Source organism: Peromyscus californicus, unplaced genomic scaffold, assembly GCF_007827085.1.
Source record: "Peromyscus californicus insignis strain IS unplaced genomic scaffold, ASM782708v3 Scaffold_4__1_contigs__length_199733344, whole genome shotgun sequence".
In the NCBI taxonomy this organism is placed as follows: Eukaryota; Metazoa; Chordata; class Mammalia; order Rodentia; family Cricetidae; genus Peromyscus; species Peromyscus californicus.
This window is the reverse complement of record NW_026294562.1, coordinates 25,217,696-25,238,634: the sequence shown is the minus strand read 5'-3', so window position 1 is coordinate 25,238,634 and position 20,939 is coordinate 25,217,696. Positions and strand designations below refer to the sequence as shown.

The 20,939-nt window shown below is 42.4% G+C and overlaps 1 protein-coding gene across 5 annotated transcripts in view; it reads right to left on the bottom strand.

Annotated features, from left to right (window-relative positions):
• Nucleotides 1–20,939, bottom strand: part of Cpeb3 (cytoplasmic polyadenylation element binding protein 3) — a 190,201-nt gene that overhangs the window by 159,514 nt on the left and 9,748 nt on the right. The window lies entirely within an intron of this gene.

The following is a 20,939-nucleotide window of genomic DNA, read 5'->3' as shown; positions in this document are numbered from 1 at the left end:
AAACTTAGTATATGATTGTCCCTATTTTAACATAATGATCTCAGGCTGACTCTCACAACCTATTAACATCAACCGTCATTATGTATAGCTCCTGAAAGCAATAACTCAAGAGCTAAGTTTGCTCACGTAGGCAGAAGATAGTGTTTCTTGTGGGATCTGGTTCCATGCCATTCACCCATGGGGTTCAGAGTAAATGTCAGTTGATGACTATGCTGACTGAACTTAGAATTGAAAATGTTAAGCATCATTTACAACTGTCTTAATTTTCTGTTTTCCTTTCTTAAAGTCAGAAGGAAAGTTTATCAGAAAGTACCAATTTGCATTTTTTAGTAGTCTTTGTTTCTAGTTATTTTTTTCTTCTGTCCTTCCTTTTAGTTTTTGTTCTGGTGAGTTTTGTTTTGTTTGAGACCACATCTAGTTTATGCAGTGCTGGGATTACAGGGGTGAACCATCACATCTAGTTTATGCAGTGCTGGAATTATAGGGGGGTGTCACCACATCTGATTTGTGCAGTGCTGGGATTACAGGGGTGTACTGCTGTGGAATAATGCTTTTGTACACTGGTTTAATAAAACACTGATTGGCCAGTAGTCAGGCAGGAAGTATAGGTGGGATAAGGAGACAAGGAGAATTCTGGGAAGAGGAAGGCTGAGTAAAGAGATTCCAGCCTGCAGTCCAGGGAGCAGCATGTAATGGCACACAGGTAAAGCCACGAAACCATGTGGCAACATATAGATTAACAAATGGGCTGAGTTTAAGTGTAAGAACTAATCAGTAGTAAGCCTGAGCTAATGGCCAAGCAGTTTTAATTAATATAAGCCTCTGTGTGTTTATGTGAGTCTGAGCGGCTGTGTACTGGGCAGGACATAGGAAAACTTTCAGCTGCAGTGTACCACCACATCTAGTGTATGCAGTGGTGGGATTACAGGGGTGTGTCACCACATCTGGTTTATGCAGTGCTGGGATCACAGGGGTGTGTCACCACATCTGGTTTATGCAGTACTGGGATCACAGGGGTGTGTCACCACATCTGGTTTATGCAGTGCTGGGATGAACTCAGGGTTTCATGCATGCTATGCAAGCACTCTTTCAACTAGACTACATCCTTAAGCTGTATCCAGTTATTTCTTCCTTTGAGTTTTTGTTTTTGTTTTTGTTTTCAAGACAGGGTTTCTCTGTGTAGTTTTAGTGCCTGTTCTGGATCTCACTCTGTAACCAGGCTGGCCTCGAGCTATCTTTCTCTGTGTAATAGTCTTGGCTCCTGGCTGGCCTCGAACTCACAAAGATCTGCCTGGCTCTGCCTCCCAAGTGCTGGGATTAAAGGCGTGTGCCACCACTGCCCATCTTACTCACTTCAAAGTACAGTAAGTGTCCGGTGAGTATGAGTAGTGCTCATAATCACCTACCAAGGTCAACACCAAAGTTTATCTTTTTCTAGCCTATGAATTACCAGTAGATCTGTACTTGGAGTCAGCTGGATTAATAAATGTTCAAGTAAACCATTTCAAACATACACCTGAATAATAAACAAAACAAAACAAAATGGATAAAAATCCTTTTGGGGGGAGGGGAGGTAGGGGGCTAGGTAGCAAGGTCTCCAAGGCTAGAGCTAGTGTGAATCCTCCTGTCTCAGCCTCTGAAGGGTTGGGATTGCAGGTACACACCTCTATATCTATCTTCTACTTAAATGGTTAAGTTCCCCCCCCCAAAAAAAAAATAACTGGAGGGCTGGGTGGTGGTGGTGCACGCCTTTAATCCCAGCACTGAGGGTGGGGGGAGTGGGGCACAGAGCCAGACAGATCTCTGTGAGTTCGAGGCCAGCCAGGAGCCAAGACTGTTACACAGAGGAAAATAGCTCCGACAAAAATACCAAAGAATACATACCAGGCAAACATAGGAGGGCCCTCAACAAGGACAAAGGCTCTCTATTTGGTTGGTGTGTGTGTGTGTGTGTGTGTGTGTGTGTGTGTGTTATTCATATCTGCATGTGTAAACACACATGTAAAAGTCAGAGGGTGATGACACTGTTTCTTGTTTGGTTGGGTTTTTTTTTTATTAATTTTTTATTTTATGTGCATTGGTGTTTTGCCTGCCTGTATAACTACGTGAGGGTGTCAGATCTTGGAGTTACAGACAGTTGTGAGCTGCCATGTGGTTGCTGGGAATTGAACCCATGTCCTCTGGAAGAACAGCCAGTGCTCTTAACCACTGAGCCGTCTCTCCAGCCTGGTTGGGTTTTGCTGTTGTTCTCCACTTTATATTGAGGCAGAATCTCTAGCTCACACTTGAACCTAAGATAGCTGATTCTGCTAGTCCAATTAGCCTCCTTGGTCCAAGACACCATCTCTGTCCCCTAAACTCCAGGAGCACAGGCAGAACCACCTTCCTAGCACCTCATTTTGTGTTTAACCAAAATAGCCAAATACATTTTTTTTGAGACGGGATCTCTGTAGCCCAGGCTGGCCTTGAACTTAAACCCTCTTGCCTCTGCCTCCCAGGCATGAACCACCACACCAACTCATGTATACCTTTTTGGGCTAATTTCCTTTCGTTACTAGCACTTCTATGATACTGCTTATAAACATAGACAGTGTGAGGTTTTCCATAGGTATGATTTTTCTCTCTTTCTTTCTTTTTTTATTTTTTGGTTTTTTTGGGGGGGTTTGTTGTTGTTGTTGCTGTTTGTTTTTCGAGACAGGGTTTCTCTGTGTAACAGCCCTGGCTGTCCTGAAACTTTCTTTGTAGACCAGGCTGGCCTCAAACTCACAAAGATTCCCCCTGCCTCTGCCTCCCAAGTGCTGGAATTAAAGGCATGTACCACCATCAGCTGGTTTTCTTTCTTTCTTTTGAGATGTCTCACTATGCTGTTCAGGTTAGTCTCAAACTTATGGGCTCAAGAAATACTCCTGCCTCAACTTCCAGCAACAGCACTGGTAATATAGTGGTGAACACAGCTGCCTTCCAAGTATTAAGGACAGGTATGCACCCATTCCTAGCTCAATATATAAGAGATGAATGAATGAAAAGATGGGCTTACTGATAAAGGATATCTTTTTATTATCTAAAGCAGCCAAGATTCTAGTATAAACTATACTTCACTTAGAAGGACTGGGTATCTACCACAGTCACAGTCACAAGCCTATAATCCCCAACACCTGGGAGGTGGAGGCAAGAGCATCAGATGTTCAAGGTCATCCTTAGCTACATACTAAGTTCCTGGACAGCTTAGGCTACATGAGACCCTGTCTCAAAAAACAAAGAAAATTAAACAACAACAAAAATATGACACCAATGTGAAAGGGACCACCCGGAAAGAAAGTGGCCAGAGAGGAGAAAGAACAAGGAAGGGTAATAAGTAGGGCATATATAGTCAAAGTACATGCTACATGTGTATTAAAATGGACAATAAAGCCCATTGTTTTGAACAATGAATATATACTAATTTTTGAAGTATTAAAGTTTAGAAACATATCCAGAATTGAGTGTATTTTCAGTGGTGCAGTGTTTACCTCATGCGTGCAAGGCCCTGGAATGGATCCCCAGTACCAAAGGGAAAAAAGAAAAAAAAAACCAGAGGAATATCTTCACAGCATTAAGGTAAACAACAATTTACTTGTTGAGTACTGAGGATTGAATCCATGGCCCACACACATTAAACACATATTCTGACCAGTGAGCTCTATCTCCAGCCCCATCAATTCCTTAAAGCAAATCACAAAAACACTAACCATAAATGAAAATAACAAACTGAACTAATTGAGAGTGTGTTTAGCTGGGTGGTGGTGGCATACCCTGTCTGGGGGGAGGGGAGGGTGGGGACAGAAGACGTTTGCCACTGGGCCTACTGGCCTTTGCTTACAATCCCAGGTTGAAGCAGGAGGTGAGGGCCCTCAGAGAAGTTGTTAGGTAAATAGAGCTATAGAGTTCAGCAAAAGCATTTGATCTGGAAATGAATCATGGTAAACTGTGCCATGTAAACATTGCCTAAGAAAGGAATGTAGAATTAAGGAAACCTTGGGGTACTGTACAAAGCAGGTGGCAAAATCCTCAATTTTCTAAATCTTCAGAGAACACATCTGTATTCTCTCTCTTGGTGAGGTAGGGCATCTTCTTCTATCATTTAATTCTTTTGTTGTTGGAGTCTCTTATCCCTTTCTCTTCCAGGTATCTATCCTTGGTTTCTAAGAATCCTTTATGTTCTCTGATAATAAGCCTTTGACTGGAATATAGTGATAGATAAGATAGATATATTGATTTTGTATACACTCTTCCATTATGTGGGTTTTCGCTCTAATAATAAAAAGTAAACACATTTATGTTTGGGTTTAGTTTGGGTGTGGTGTGTGTGTTTGTTTGAGGTAAGGCCTGCCTGGGACCTTCGATGTGACTGAGTTGGTCGGCCTATCCTGTTTAATGGCACCACCCTCAGTCTCGTCCCTCAGGGATAAGAATCTAGGCAGGATTCTGTCCTTCTACTTCTCCCTCACTGAGGAAGTCTAACTGGTCACTAAAACTTATTCATTCTGCCTCCTAGATTTCTGCTTGCATCCCTTCTTCTTAATTTTCAGCCAATGGAATCCTGTCTCTTAATTAGCTACATGAACAATTATGCCTCTCATATAGTACCCTTCCAAATATGGCTTCCATACTAAATCTTTTTTTTTTTCTTTCCGAAACAGGGTTTCTCTGTGTAACTTTGGAGTCTGTCCTGGATCTCACTCTGTAGACCAGGCTGGCCTTGAACTCACAGAGATCCGCCTGCCTCTGCCTCCTAAATGCTGGGATTAAAGGTATGCGCCACCGCCGCCCAGCTCATACTAAATCTTGAATCATCTTTTACATAGGGTTTTCCATGATATGGTCTTCATGAAACTCTATCCTCTTGCTGTAAGAGTAAGATATATTCTCCTGCTTTTCTTCCCGCCATGCCAATCTTGGCATCTCAGTCACCATGGCCTTGTCTTTCACCTGTAATACCTTTCTATGTCCTGATAATCTGCTTCTACTCACTTCTGGAGGCTTTCACTGACCATGTGGACCCACTCCCTGTGTACTCCAAGGACAGTGTTCTTCATGCTTTGTTTCCATGTCTGTTCTTGCTGTGGAAGTGCTGGACAAGAGTTTGTTGACCAATCAAAGAACAAAATATGTTTTGACTCATAAAGGCTGAAAGAACTTTTTTAAGTTAACATTAGATGAAGAAAAACTCTTACCAGGATTTCAAAACTACTATATAATATAATGTTTAATATAATTAATCTGGGCTGCAGAGATGGCTCAGAGGTCAAGAGCACTGCCTGCTCTTCCAAAGGTCCTGAGTTCAATTCCCAGCAACCACATGGTGGCTTACAACCATCTGTAATGAGATCTGGTGCCCTCTTCTGGCCTGCAGGGATATGTGCAGACAGAACATTGTATACATAATAAATAAATAAATCTTTAAAAAAAAAAATATAATTAATCTACCCTTTCTCCTGTTGCAGGATATTTATTTCTAGGATTTTTCCAAATCAATTGTTTCCTTGAACCATATTTCTAAAGAAGGAATTATTCATTTAAGAGGGAGAACATTAAGGTTTTGACATATGTTAACAAATTCCTTAAGAAATGTTGTCACCTAGTGGAAACCCATGAACTGTGGACTGGTGGCTGTGGAACCCCCATGGGACTGGACTAGGCCCTCTGGACAAGACGGTTGTTTGGCTTGAACTGTTTGGGGGGCACCCAGGCAGGGGGATCGGGATCTGTCCCTGGTGCATGGGCAGGCTTCTGGGAATCCGGTGGCTGTGGTGTGACACCTTGCACAGCCTAGGTGCAGTGAGAAGGGGCTTGGACCTTCCTAGGCTCAGTGTGCTGGGCTCTGCTGACTCCCCATGGGAGACCTCGATTTGGGGGATGTGGGGATGCGGGGTGGCTTGGGAAAGAGGGCTGGGGGTGGGAGGAGGGAAGAGGGGGGTCTGTGGATAGCATGAGGAGTGAGCAGAAAATTTCTTAATAAAGAATTGTCACTTCAGACTTCTACCAAAGAAGAACTTCTGAAAAATGAAAACGAGCCAGGTATGGGGGCGCATGCCTGTAGTTCCAACACTTGAGAGGGGAGACAGAAGGACCTGAGGTTCAAAGGACAACCTCAGCTCTGCGGGGGCTACACAGGACCCAATCCCCAAAATAAATAAAATGTGATGAAGGGGAGGGGCAAGTCAGAGCAGAGTATAATCACACACATATATGAAAATTTCATAATAAAACCCACTACCTTGTTTGTTAACTTAAAAATAAAAATGAGATAAACTATATAGTGGATGAATAGTATATAGAACAAAGAATAATATAGTCCTTAATCTGATATTAACCAAGGTTTTCTTGATGAGCTGAATAAGATTAAGTCACTTTCATCCTATTGATGATGAAATAACACACACACATGGTTGGTATGTAAAAATAAATGAATCAAAATTTAATAAAAAATAAAAAAAAGAAAGGAAAAAAATACACACACACACACACACACACACACACACACACACACACACACACACACAGAGTCTTCCTACTAGGTAACCCTGGCTGGTCTGGAACTCACTACTTCAGACCGGCATTGAACTTACAGAGATCTACCTGCTTCTGCCACCCCAGGGCTGGGATTAAGTTGTATGCCACCATACCAAGGCTGTCATTTTTAAAAATTTTTCTATTATTACTTTACTATTTTATGTGTATAAATGTTTTTGCCTGCATGGATGCCTGTGCACCCTTGGAGGCCAGAAGAGGGCATTGCCCCCCCTAGAACTGCAGTTACAGACAATTGTGAACCACCATGTGAGTTCTGGGACTCAAAGCTGGGTCCTCTGGAAGAGTTACCAGTGCTATCAACCACCGAGCCCCTTCTCCAGTCCCCCAGGCCTCCGTGTGTGTGCACGTGTGCATGTGCGTGTGCGTGTGCATGTGCATGTACGTGTGAGGTGCTCATGTGTGAATGCAGCTGTACACATGCCATGGTGTGTGGAGGTCAGAGGCCAATCCAGGTCCTTATTTCCCACCCTGTTCAAGGAAGGATCTGTTTGCCGCTGTGTGGACCAGATTAGCTCCCACAAGCTTCTGGGGCTGCTGTCTCCATCTACTATTGCACACTAGGAGCTCTGGGAAGACAAAGGCAAGCCACTGTTCACAGACAGACACAGCAGGCTCTCATGGGAGTTCTAGTGATCTGAACTCAAGCGTCACACCTGAACAGCAACCGCTTTACCCACTGAGCCATCGGCCCAGCCCTCGTCTTTATTTTCAAATCGTTTTCTCATGTCACACTGGAGCTTGAGTCCAGGGCCTTAAGTCAACATGCTAAGTCGGTGTTCTACTGGCTATTCCCCTCCTATTCATTTTGAGTCTCCAAAGGAAAAAAGCTCAAGGTATTATATATTTTTACATACAGTTTATTCATTAAAAGTCTGTGAGGAGGATAAGGGAAGAGTTTAATGATAGAGCATTCCCCTAGCATGATCGAGGTCCTGAGTCTGCTCCCAGCACCGTTGATTTTATTTTTTCAAATTGTGGAGCCAGGGAGATGACTTAGCAGGTAAAGGCACTTGCTACCTAGCTTGATGACCTAAACTCAATCCCTAAAATTCACTTGATAGGAGGAAAGAATCAACTTCCAGAAGTTGTCCTCTGACCTACACACACACACACACACACACACACACACACACACACACACACACATAAAGAAACGTAAAAAACAAATTCTATGAAAATGTGAAGTTACAACAGTATCTAAATTTTCACTCTTGTTTGTTTGTTTGAGACAGGGTTTCTCTGTGTAGTTTTGGTGCCTGTCCTGGATCTCACTCTGTAGCCCAGGCTGGCCTTGAACTCACAGAGATCTGCCTGCCTCTGCCTTCCAAGTGCTGGGATTAAAGGTGTGCACCACCACCACCCGGCAAAATTTTTACTCTTAAAAAATTGTTGCATGGTATTTTTTTTATATTTTACCCAATGCAAGTTGAGTGCCCCTCATTATAATGTTCTCTCTTTTTCTCCTTTTTCCTTTCTTCTTTCTTTTCTCTTTTTTCTTTCTTTCTTCCTTCCTTTCTTTCTTTCATTTGTTTTGTTTGCTTGAGATGAGTTTCACACAACCCCAGCTGTCCTCAAACTCCCTCTCTACGTAGCCCAAGCCTAGGCTGTGTCTTTGAATTCCTGGTCTTCCTGCCTCTATCTAAAGTGCTTGGGTTACAAGCAGGTGCCACCACACTTAACTATTTCATTGTATACATATGAGTGTTTCCCTGCATATATACATGTGTACCACCTGAGTGCCTGGAACCTGAGGATGCTAGAAGAGGACAATGTATGTCCTAGAACTGAAGTTACAGATGGTTGTAGGCTGCCTGATACGGATGCTGGGAACTGAACCCCGGTCCTCTGCAACAAAAGCAAGTGCCCTTAACTCCCTCCAGCCTGGTTTTTTCATTGTCTTATTCTCATCATAGTAACTTGGTTAGTTATAAGAACTCTCTGGAAAATATAAAAGCTATAGAATTGTTTTATAAAACAGATAAGACCAGGTCTGATGTTTATGCCTGTAATCTTAGCACTTTAGAGGATGAGCAGGAGGATTGCTATGAGTTCTAGGCCTGCTGTAGAGTGAGACACTGTCTCAAAAACCAGATGAATGGGCTGGAGAAATGGCTCAGAGGTTAAGAGTACATGCTGCTCTTCAAGAGGACCTGAGTTCAGGTTCTTATATTAAGAAGCCCATAAAAGCCTGTAACTCCAGCTCCACGGAATCTGACACTCTTCTGGCCTTTGGAGGCACTCCCCTCCCCTCCCCCGACACACACATGTGATATACACTCACATACACATTAAATTTTTTAGAAAACCAGAAAAACATATCCAGGCATAGTGGCACAAGCCTACAATCTCAACAGTCAGGAGGTAGAGGCAGGAGGATCGGGAGAAACAAAATCCTCGGTCTTCTTTGATGAATGTTGAAACTGCAGGAGTGCAGCATCACATCTGTTTTAATTCATTTCATTTGGCCCGTGCAATAAACCTTTGAGATAAATACTGTTACTATCCTTAACAGCAGAAGTAAAAGAGGCAACTTAGGTGATTTCCCTACTCACACTCTCAGACTGTTGCCAGAGCAAGGGCCTAACTGCAGGTTGACGCCAGCCCTGTCTTTTGTTTAGTGGCTCATACAAACAGGTCCTTTTCTCCACAATCCACACAGCCACAGAAACAGTTTGAGCTTCCAAGGTGTGGAAAGAAGGCAAATGGTGGCTTAGTAACTTCTCTTTTTACTACTGAAGCAGAACCATATGTATGACCTTTGCCTGAGAACCAGGGGCAGCTCTAGCCAGATTCTACCCATGGGCAAGAGTCTCTCTGGGTGTCCTAAAATAAGTGTGACTGTCTTCCAGAAGATGACTCATCAAAGCCCAGTGCAGTGGCACATCCTGATAATTCCAGCACCAGAGAGTGGAGGCAGGAGGATTCAGAGTTCAAGGTCATCTTTAGTTCTAGTGAGCTCAGGCTAACCTGGGCCACATGAGACCCTGTCTAGAAGTAAAAGGACAACTGATTTGTCTTAATAGATTAAGAGAAAAGGCTAGTCCAGACTAGAGGTAGTGAAGGAAACTTTTTTTTGCATTATCAGCCAACAATTAGCAGGTGCTATACAATCTGATGAGTCATAGGAATTGTCACAACAAGGACAAGGTCGGTGTGTCTGTCCAGGTAGCCCTTGGATCCTCTCACCTGAAGCCAAGTAGTGTCTGTATAGAATCAGTGGCTTTCTCATACAGGGAATTGGGCTTTACCGAATCCCTTCATTTTTATTACCCGATTTGATGCAACAGCTTGGGCAGTAAGTACACAGTGCAGAGCCCTCATCCTCCCGTTCACTGGTTGTATATACACCCCCAGAAAGTGAGCCGTACACACTGAAATCCAGCCCACACTCTTCTCACCAAAGGCATAAACCTTATTGTAGAACTTCGTCCTGAAGGGGCAATGCATGACCAGGATGTATGAATGCATGAGTTCCCACCACGGGAAAGTCAAGTCTAAGCTCAGAAATATAAACACAGTTCCTACACAGTACATCTGGGACCGGGGTATAACTCAGTAATAGAGTGTTTCCCTAGCATATTGAGAGACCCTGGTTTGATCTCCAGCTTATAGAAGGGGATAGATCCAAGAAGAGGTGACAATTCAATTCTCTTAACTCACCTGTGCGTTTTGTTTGTTTTGAGAAAGGGTCTCAACACATAGACCAGACTAGCCTTGAACTAACTCGCAGAGTTCCACCTACCTCAGCCTCCTGACTGCTGGGCCACCTATCAGGTTGTTTTTGGTTTTGTTGTTATTACTCACACTATAACTCATTCAGTAGTTCAATTTAATGTAGGCTGTCTTTGTCTATTATTGAAGACTGGCTTCCTTTGGGTCTTACTTTAACCCCATAAACCAGAATTCAGAGGTGGTTTTCACTTTTTTGTTGTTTGAGACAGTATTAACCTATGTGACCCAAAGTAGCCTCAAATTCACAAGTCTCCTGTCTCAGCTTAAGTATAGCAACCGTCTCTGCTACCACTTTCGGAAAAAACACACTACCTGCCAAAATGCTAACAGAAAATGACATCATCACAGTAGTAGGGGATCAACTTAATACTGTAAGAGGTGACACATGGAAAGGGCATGGGCTTACCAAATTTAGTTGTCACCAGGCATAGTGGCACATGCCTGGAATACCAGCACTCAGGAAGCTGACACAGAAGGACCAGGAATTCAAGGCCAGCCTTGGCTCCATAGTGAGTTTGAGACAAATTTGAGCTAAATGAGACCCTGTCTCAAAATAAATGAATAAAGAGTATCTACATCTGATTGTCTAAGCATAATTATCCCACTACCACCTGCCTGGTCCTACGTAATAACAGTAACAAGAACTGTGGCCACAGGCAGCACTCTGTTGCTGCCCAGCCCACTGCCCTTTCCCAGGGAACTCAATAACTTAGTCTTCCTAAAAATGACAACAAAAATATCTAGAACAGTTGAGTACCCTGTATTCCTAAGTACTAAAGGACTGATACAGGAAGAATACTTTAGCCCGGGGATTTGAGCCCAGGTTGGCCTTGAACTCACTCTACTGTAGACCAGGGTGGGTCTTGAACTTGTGGTCCTCTTGCCTCAGTTTCTCAAATGGCTTTGATGGCCAGCCTATGCAACTAGGCCAGCTGCAGATTATAACTTTGGGAAGCAAAGGAGTCAGGACTTATACATGGACAATATGCCTATAAAACCCATATTCTTAGTTTCTTAAGTAGGTTCCTCCAGAATAAAATAGGGACAATTTTAACAGCTGCTATATCTAAATGTCCAAAATTATGTTAGTGTATATGAAAGCATTTTTAAGAAACTAAAACAATAAAGGTCAATGTATGCAATCCAAAGTTAATCCTGGGAGGCAGCCAAACTACCTAGAAATTCTATACTGAGAATAGATTCTGTGTCTCCTTCCTACTTAATGCTAACACCAGGAGTCACATGAGTCAGCCTAAAAGAGGAATGGGGTCTTACAAGCAGAACTGTTTGTTTGTTTGTTTGTTTGTTTGTTTGTTTGAGACCTATATGTAGTCCTGGCTGGCCTTAAACTCACAGAGATCCACCTGCCTCTGCCTCCGAGTTCTGGAATTAAAGACGTGTACCATCACATCTAGCTCCAGATTTTATCCCGCTTCTTCCTACAGACCTGTAGAGTTTTGAAGCAGAATACAGTGAGCTCTGACCTCAACCACCACAGGATGCAGATTCTTTTTCTCCCTTTTCTTTTCTTTTTTTTTTTTTTTTTGTGGTGGTGGTGGTGGGAGGATGAAGATTATTTTTAATAGTTTCTTTTTTACTTTTTGTTTATTAGTTTTAAACTTTTGTGTATTGAGAATTTCTTCATCTGTTAATGATGTTTATACTAGCTAACATTCTGAACTACATAAGAATTTTTGGGGTTGGGGATTTAGCTCAGTGGTAGAGTGCTTGCCTTAGGCAAGCGCAAGGCCCTGGGTTCGGTCCTCAGCTGGGGGGTGGGGATTTCTTGCTGGACAGTGGTGGCACACACCTTTAATTCCAGCACTCAGGAGGCAGAGGCAGACAGATCTGTGAGTTTGAGGCCAGCCTGGTGTACAGAGTTAGTTCCAGGACAGTCAGAGCTATGCAGAAAAACCCTGTCTCGAAAAACCAAAAAAATTTTTTCTTATGCCTTAGGGCAGTGGTTCTCAACTTGTGGGTCACAACCCCTTTGGCAAACCTCTGTCTCCAATAATATTTACATTACAATTCGTAACAGTAGCAAAGTTATGAAATAGCAATTAAAATAATTTTATGATTGCGGGTCACCACATGAGGAACTGTGCTAAAGGATCACAGCATTAGGAAGGTTGAGAACCACTGATTTAGGGAGTTAATCTTCGCATAATCCTAAATAATAAAAACTATCACTCTTTTGCTTGGGTTTTCTTTTTTCTTTTTTAACATTTATTTATTATTTATTTAGTGTGTGTGTGTGTGTGTGTGTGTGTGTGTGTGTGTGTAGAGGGGGGAGTGCTAGTTCTCTCCCTCCAGCACAGTCCTGGGGATTGAACTCAGATCATCAGGTTCAGTGGCAGGTGCCTCTAACTTCTGAGCCATCTCCCCACTCCCTGCCATTTGTTTGTTTGTTTGAAGGAAACTCGCACTTGGGGATGATAAACAGATGCTGAAGAGATGGCTCAACAGCTAAGATCACTTGCTTCTCTGTTCGAAGTACCCATCTAAAAAACTAGGCATGATGGGGCATGCTTGTAATCCCATTGCTGGGGTAGTAGACATGGGAGGATTCCTGGGGTTTGCTGGCCTAGTCTAATTGGTGAATCCCATGTCCTGGTGAGTGATCTTGTCTCACAACCTCCTGAAACTCCAGCTCCAGAGGATCCTATCCTCTGGCCTGCTCTGTACCTGTCCAAACATTTATATATGTCACCACACACGCACACACACACACACACACACACACACACACACACACACACTCACAAATGAATTATTAAATAAATAAATCAAGAGGGGCTGGGGACATAGCCTAGTAGTACAGCACTTTCCTGGCATATACATGAACCAAATATATATTTTATTATATTTATTAAGACATTTTAAGAAGGTATTGTTTTGGTTTGGTTTGGGTTTTTTTTTTGGCTTTTTCTAGACAGGGTTTCTCTGTGTTGTTTTGGTGCCTGTCCTGGATCTTGCTCTGTAGACCAGGCTGGCCTCGAACTTACAGAGATCCACCTGGCTCTGTCTCCAAGTGCTGGGATTAAAGGTATGCGCCACCACCGCCCAGCATTTGGTTTGGTTTTTTGATATGAGGTCTCAGGTAGCCCAGGTTAGCCACAAACTCACTACATAATTGAAACAGTCCTTAAATTCCTGATCCTCCTGCCTCTATTATCCCAGTGCTGAGATTATAGGTAAGTGCCACCAAACGTGTTTTAAAGATCTTATTAAATTCCTTTAGTGTTTTCTGTAGAGATGGGCACTGACATGCCTGGGCATGCACGCCAAAGTCAAAGAACAAACTCGGCTGACTTTGTTCTCTCCTTTCACATCACGGTTCTCAAGGATGGAACTCAGTTGTCAGGCTTGGCCACTCTGACCCATATTGCCAGCCTACCCCCATCGTCTTTTGAACACTTCTCTTTCCGTGCATCCACGGTCTTAAACTCACTATATAGCTCAAGCTGTCCTTAGCGGCATCCTTCCTAGATTTGGGGATTGCAGATGTATGTCAAATAACCAACTTGAACAACTTCCCTTTAACTGGATATCCCAGGCTCAGGTACTTTTCCTGCCGCAGTTAGGGCTCAAGACTTCTCCTAACGGGCCTTGTTGCCTTTACTGGAAACAGCACCAAACACATCTCCACTGCTCTGAGATCCCTTTGTCTAAAGCACTCTCAGCAGATAGAGACAGAAAATAACCAGAGGCCTATTAAATTCTTACATCATTCTAGGGCTTCTCTAGCCTGAATCACCAAACTGTTCAAAAACAAGCAATCCCAAAGGCTTATGAACCACATGGTCAGGTTTAGTCATAGTTATTGACTGGCCAATTTTCTGTGTTAGCTGCTTCTGCATCATTGTGACCAAAATAACCTAACAGAAACCACTTTAGGGAGGAAAGGTTTATTTGGCTCGTATTTTCATGAGTTTTAGTCAATCCTGGCAGGGAAGCATGGCAGAGTTCACAGCATGCGTGTGGCAGGAAGGCCGCACGCACTAGTGGACAGGAAGCAGAGAGCACAGCCAGAACTAGGGGCAGGAATCATCTTCACTGGACCACTTGCCCCCAGCAAACTACTTCCACCAGGTAGGAGCTATCTCTTAAAAGCTGAGGGCTTCAAAATACAAGTCCATTCATTATAAAGAGACTTTTATGAACGACTGAAAAGAAGGTGTATTCTGTAATGCTGGAGAGGAATATACTGTAGACATCTGTTAGGGCTTTTGGGTCAATGATGCCATTTCAATCTGATATTTCTGGTGTTTTGTTTTGTTTTGGAGTTTTTTGGTTTTGTTTTGTTTTGTTTTGTCTGGAAGACATGACCATGGGGAAAGTGGAGTACTAAAATCATCTACAATTACTGTACTGGGGTTAATCTGTGGCCTACCCTCTAGTAATGTTGGTTTTATGAAATTTTTTTGATGTGTATATGTTTGGAGTTGTAGTCTCCTTGTGGATTTTTGACAGTAGAAAGAAACAGAAACTATATTTCATGAGACACTGTGTACAAGGAGCAGAAGAGTCAGGAGAGCTGGATGCCCATTGTCAGCTACTGACAGGGTAACTATACACAGACTTTCCCAGTAGAGTGTGCTGTTAAACTGGCATACTGAATGACACTCTTGTTCACTCTCAAAGCTGTTCACACTGAAGATCAAATTACAAGGTTACTCTGTTATGTCTAACCTTCAAAATCTATTGAGGATTTCAGAAGCCTGGTCTCCTCAATTACAGATCTAAGGATAAAACTGTGAGAATATATATTGTTTCTTAAACATTCTATGTATGTAAGGTATTGTTATCATTACTATTATTGGAAATGTTGAGTCAATTAAGTATCAACTGTAGCATGAATCTTAAAAGGTCTTATTAATAAAATCAAACCTGAAGCCAGGTACTGGGGTCAACGCTGGAAGATCAGAGAAGCAGAACAAGCCACAGCCACCTCACCTTGCCAATTCCTCAGCTGATCCTGTTTCCTCAGACTGGAAGCCTCTGAGTTCTCATCCAAATGGATCTCAGCTGAACTGCTGCTAAAGCCTAATAAAAGCGTAACCAGCTCTAGTTCCTGGTCCTCACGCCTTATATACCTTTCTGCTTCCCGCCATCACTTCCTGGGATTAAAGGCATGAGTCACCATGCCTTGCTGTTTCCAGTGTGGCTTTGAACTCACAGAGATCCAGATGGATCTCTGCCTCTGGAATGCTAGGACTAAAGGTGTGTGTGCCACCATTTTCTGGCCTCTATGTCTGTCTAGTGGCTGTTCTGTTCTCTGACCCCAGATAAGTTTATTAGGGTGCAGGATATATTGGGGACACAGTATATCACCACAACCAACTATCCAAGCACTCTCCTAAAAAAATAGAGGCTACAGAGATGACTTAGCAGTGAAGAGCACTGACTGCTCTTGCAGAGAACCCAAGGTTTGATACCCAGCACCCACAAGGTGGCTCATAACCATCTGTAATTCCAGTTCTAAGGGATCCAATGCTCTTCTGACCTCTGTGAGCACTGGACACACACATGGTACACATACCTACATACATACAGGTAAAACACGAATATACACAAAATAAAATAAATTGTAAAAAAAAAAAAAAACACTACAAAGACTAGATGTGGTGATCCATATCTGAATACTTGCTCCTCTTACCTGAGGAGGTAATCCAAGTGCTGGGATTACACATCTAGATGGATCACCACATCTAGACTCTCTCAGGTATTTCTCATAGACACAAAAACATCTGACTAAAACACTTCCATGCCGGCATAAGAGCTGTTAATTTTGATTAAGTCCAGTTTGTTCTTTCTGTCACTGGTGCTGTTGTAGGTAAGAAAACACAGTCTAGCCCCAGGTCCTGGGCACTTACGCTTATGCTTTCTTCTAAGAATTTTACAGTTTCAGCTCTTACATTTTGGTCTTTGATCCATTTTTAGTTAACTTTTGTTCATGGTGTGAGGTTTGCATATGGCTATCCAGCTGTGATGGAAATATATACATTCCCCTATTACATTATTTTGGTGCCCTTGTTGTAAATAAACTGACCATTATGAATGTCAGGACTTATTTATAGACTTCCTGGCCCACTAATCTAAATGCCTACCTTTGTACTATTACCATACTATCTTGACTAATGCAGCATTCTAGAGCTTTAAAATCAGGAAGTAAGTGCCAATGAGATGGCTCAGCAGGGAAAGGCAATGGCTGCCAAGTTTCATAACCTGAGTTCAAGATCTCTAGGGCCCACAACACCAAGAGAGAGAACCAACTCTTAAAAGTTGTCCTCTGACCTCCATACAGGTGCCATGACACTTACACACACACAGTAAATAAGATACAATAAGTTTTTTAAGTTATAAAATAAAAGTAGGAAATATGGGAGGGGATGTAGCTCAGTTCATAGCATGCCTAGCATGCACAAAACTTTGGCTTCAATACCCATAATCAAGTAAATTGGCTGTGGTGGCACCTGCCTGTTTACTTATCAGCACTCGAGTGGAGGCAAGATCAGAAGTTTAAAATCAGCCTTGGCTACATAAAGTTGGAAGCCAAAATAAAGAAAAATAAATAAGAAGAGGAGAGTTCCCGGCCAGCATTGTCAACAGGAATTCTGTCTTAAACAAATAAATGAACACGAGGCTGGAGATACAGCTCAGTGGTAGGATGTTGCCTAACATGCTTGCGACCCTGGATTCCATCCCAAACACCATGATAAAGAAAAGCATTTTTAGGTCAGGGATGTGAATTCTCTAACTTGGTTTTTCCTTTTTCATTTATTTTTTACATTTGTTTGTTTATTTTTGCAGTTGGGGGCACACATATACCAGGATATATGTGTGACTGTCAGAGGACAACTCTGAGAAGTTGGAGCTATCCTCCCACTACGTCGGTTCTGGGGATCAGACTCAGGTAGTCAGAATTAACAGCAAGCACCTTTCTCCACTGAGTCGTCTATGTCAGCCCTGGTTCTTCTTCTACAGGAATCCTTTGCCTCTTCTAGACTAACAAGATTTCTATGAGACCTTTAGGATCAATTTGTCACTTTCTACAAGATGAAATTTCAACAGTAATTGCCCTAAATTATAGATCAGTTTAGGGAGTATTGCTAGTTTTAAAATATTAAGCAGATATCAATATATATAGTAGATATAGATAGATTAGATAGATTAGATAGATTGATAGATAGATAGATGGATAGATGGATAGATGGATAGATGGATAGATGGATAGATGGATGGATGGATGGATGGATAGATGGATGGATAGATAGATGGATAGATGGATAGATGGATGGATAGATGGATAGGTAGGTAGATAGGTAGATAGATTAGATAGATTAGATAGATAGATAGATAGATAGATAGATAGATAGATAGATAGATAGATAGAATGATAGTCAGTTTTATGGTGAACTCTTTCCAGTTTTCCAGTTACTGGATTTTTAATTTCTTAGTTTTCAGATGTTATTTACTTCTTTTGTTAAATTGATTCCTTTGTATTTTATTTTTATTTTATCATCTTCATTATATGTACATTTGACATGTAAGTGTATGAGTATGGATCCATGGAGGTCAGAGGGCAACTTTTAAAGAATTAGTTCTCTTCTTCCACCATAGGATCCAGGGATTGAACCTATGGACCTGTGTAGCTAGTATTTCTACCCACTGAGCCATCTTGCCAGCCCAATGTTGTTGTTTTTCTGAGACAGGATCTCATGTATCCCAGCCTAACCTTGAACGTACCATGTAATGGAGGCTAACTTTGAACCTCTTCCAGCCTCAACTCCTCAGTGCTGGGATTACCAGCATCCACTACCACACCAAGTTCATGTGGTGCTAGGGATTGAAACTGGGCCATTGTACGTGTTAAGTAAGTATTTTTTACCAGTTGGCTATATCTCCAGACCTGTTTTGATCCTTTTGATGTTTTTATAAATGAAATTACTTTTTCTTGCTTTTATTACCAGATTGGCCACTGCTAATGTACAGAAATACAGTAAATCTTCCATATTGATCTTATATCCTATAACCTTGTTAAAATTGCATTTTGGTTCTAATATTTGTTTTGTGTGATACCTTAAAAGTTTTTCATTAAAGTTTTCATGGTGTTTTGTTTTGTTTTATTTGTTTTGTTTTGAGACAGGGTCTTACTATATAGACCAGGCCAGCCTTGAACTCACAGAAACCTACCTGCCTGGGTTTCCTGAGTACCACCATGCCAGGCCTCAGTAAAGATTTTTTAATACATCGTTTAAACACAAAGGCTAAGAGAGAGGTTCCCAGAAAGAAAGACACACCCCACAGCTCTGGCCTGTGCTTCCCCTAACAGAGAGCAGAAAAGTAAGACACACTCAAAGGAGAGTCACCTCCTTGGAAATTTTCTAAACACAAGATCATTTCATCAGCAAATAAAAGAGTTTTTCTTCTTCCTTTCCAATATGGATGCTGTAACAGTCTGCTTGTCTGTTGTTGTGATAAAATACTGACCAAAGGCAACTTGGGGAGGGGAGGGTTTATTTGACTTACATATCCCAGTCACAGTCCTCATTAAGGGAAGTCAGGGGAAGAACGCAAACAAGAGGAAACACAGGAAACATGGAGGAGAGCTGCTGACAGGCTGAAACCTCACAAGCCAGGCCCCTGTCACCTGCACCTCGCTCAACATCCCTATCTTCCAAGCTTCCATAACAGCTCATTATGTTCTGAGAATTCAGTGGCTTTTTCTAGCCCAAAGCTTCAAATTCTTCCACTATCCTCCCAAAAAGCAACACGGTCAGGTCTGTCTCAGCAACAGCTGACGAGTACCAATTTCTGTCCTAGTTCGCTCCTGTCCATGCAATAAACACCATGATCAAAAGCAACTTGGGGAGGGAAGTATGTACTTCACTTTACGTGTTATAATCCGTCATCAAAGGATGTCAAGGCATGAATTCGAATAAAATCCCTGGAGGCAGGAACTGAAGCGGAGACCACAGAAGAATGCTGCTTACTGGCTCTCTCTCTATGGCTTGCTCAGCCTGCTTTCTTACACAACCCATGCCCACCTGTTAGGGGTGGCACCACTCACAGTGGGTTATGAGCCCTCCCACATCAAGTGGAAACTGAGAAAATGTCCACAGACGGGCCCACAGACCAGTGTCCTCACTTGAGGCCCTCTCTTCCCAGGTGACTGTTTGTGTCAAGTGGACAAAAACTAACCAGCACAGACACCTTTTGCTTCTGTTCTTACTTGACTAGAGCCTCTAGCACACTGTTGACTAAAGGTTTCAAGAGCATACATCCTTGTTTTAGCTCTGTGGGAAAAATTCAATTTTTGACATTTCAAAATTCACCATTTGGCATGAGGTTGGCTAGGTGGTTTTTTTTTTTATAGATACACCTGACAGGTTAAAGAAGAACCCTTCAGAGCTGGAGGGATGGCTCAGCAGTTAGGAGCATTTACTTCTCTTACAGAGGACCCAGGTTGGGTTCCCAGTACCCACTTGGTGGCTAACAACCAAATGTAACTCCAGGATTCAATGGCCTCTTCTGGCCTCCTAAGGCACTGCACATACACAGCACACAGACATACATGAAGGCAAAACTTCCATACACAGAAAACTAGAAAGGAAGGAAGGAAGGAGGGATGGAGGGGAGAAAGGGAGGAAGAGAGGGAGGGAGGGAGGAGAAAAGGGAGGGAAGAAGGAGGGAGGGAGGGAGGAAGAGTAGGCAGGCAGGCAGGCAGACAAACCCTCTTACTAATTGTAGGCTCCTGTTTTCTCCCTCTCAATATCAAACTGGGACTGAAAATAACAAATTAGTATGTTTGACTTTGGCTTCCAGAGTATACACTTAAAAATGATTTATGAATTTGTGTGCACCCAGGTGCACGTGTGGAGGTCAGAAGACAACCTGCAGGAGGAGTCAGTTCTCTCCTTCCACCACGGAAGTTCTGGGGACGGAACTCAGGCTGTCACGCTTGGTGGCAAGTGCATTCTCCCCCAGAGCCATCTTGCCAGCCCACATGTGATGTTTAATGCTCACTTTTAAAACATTTCCAAAGTGTTGCCTGATTTTTCTAATTTTTCAGCCAATTATCTCCAAATTGTTTGAGGTCTGGGTAGCTGTGGCTGCAGTCTGTGTTCTTCTAAACTCAATCTGCTCCCTTTAATAGTCTATTTTCACTTCTCCATGGCACCTCCTATTTCAGGGTCACTGGCATCTTTAACCCTTCCAACAGAGAATCTAGCTGCCTCTGTGAATGGGGTCACTCTGAATGCCTGTGAAGGTGTAATATTAACAGAGGGTTGTGGAAATAGCAAACCTTAAAAGTAAATTCCAGGAGCCACAAACAGCTACCAGTCAATTCAGAGTCAAGAACTTCCCAGGAGGGAAGAAACTAGAACACAAGCAAATATACACATTAAAACAAAGCCTATGTGCTGAGAAGAAAGCTCACCAGATCAAGTGCTAGGCTCAATACCCAGAATCTAAACCCAGAACAAACAAACAAAACTCCTAGATCCTAAGGGTTCTAAGGATTCTAGATAGAAAACAAACAAAAAACACTTTAATCCATATGGTATATAGCTAATAATAATAAACATCTTTTCATTTGTTTGCTATCATTAGAGAAATGTCTGTTCAGA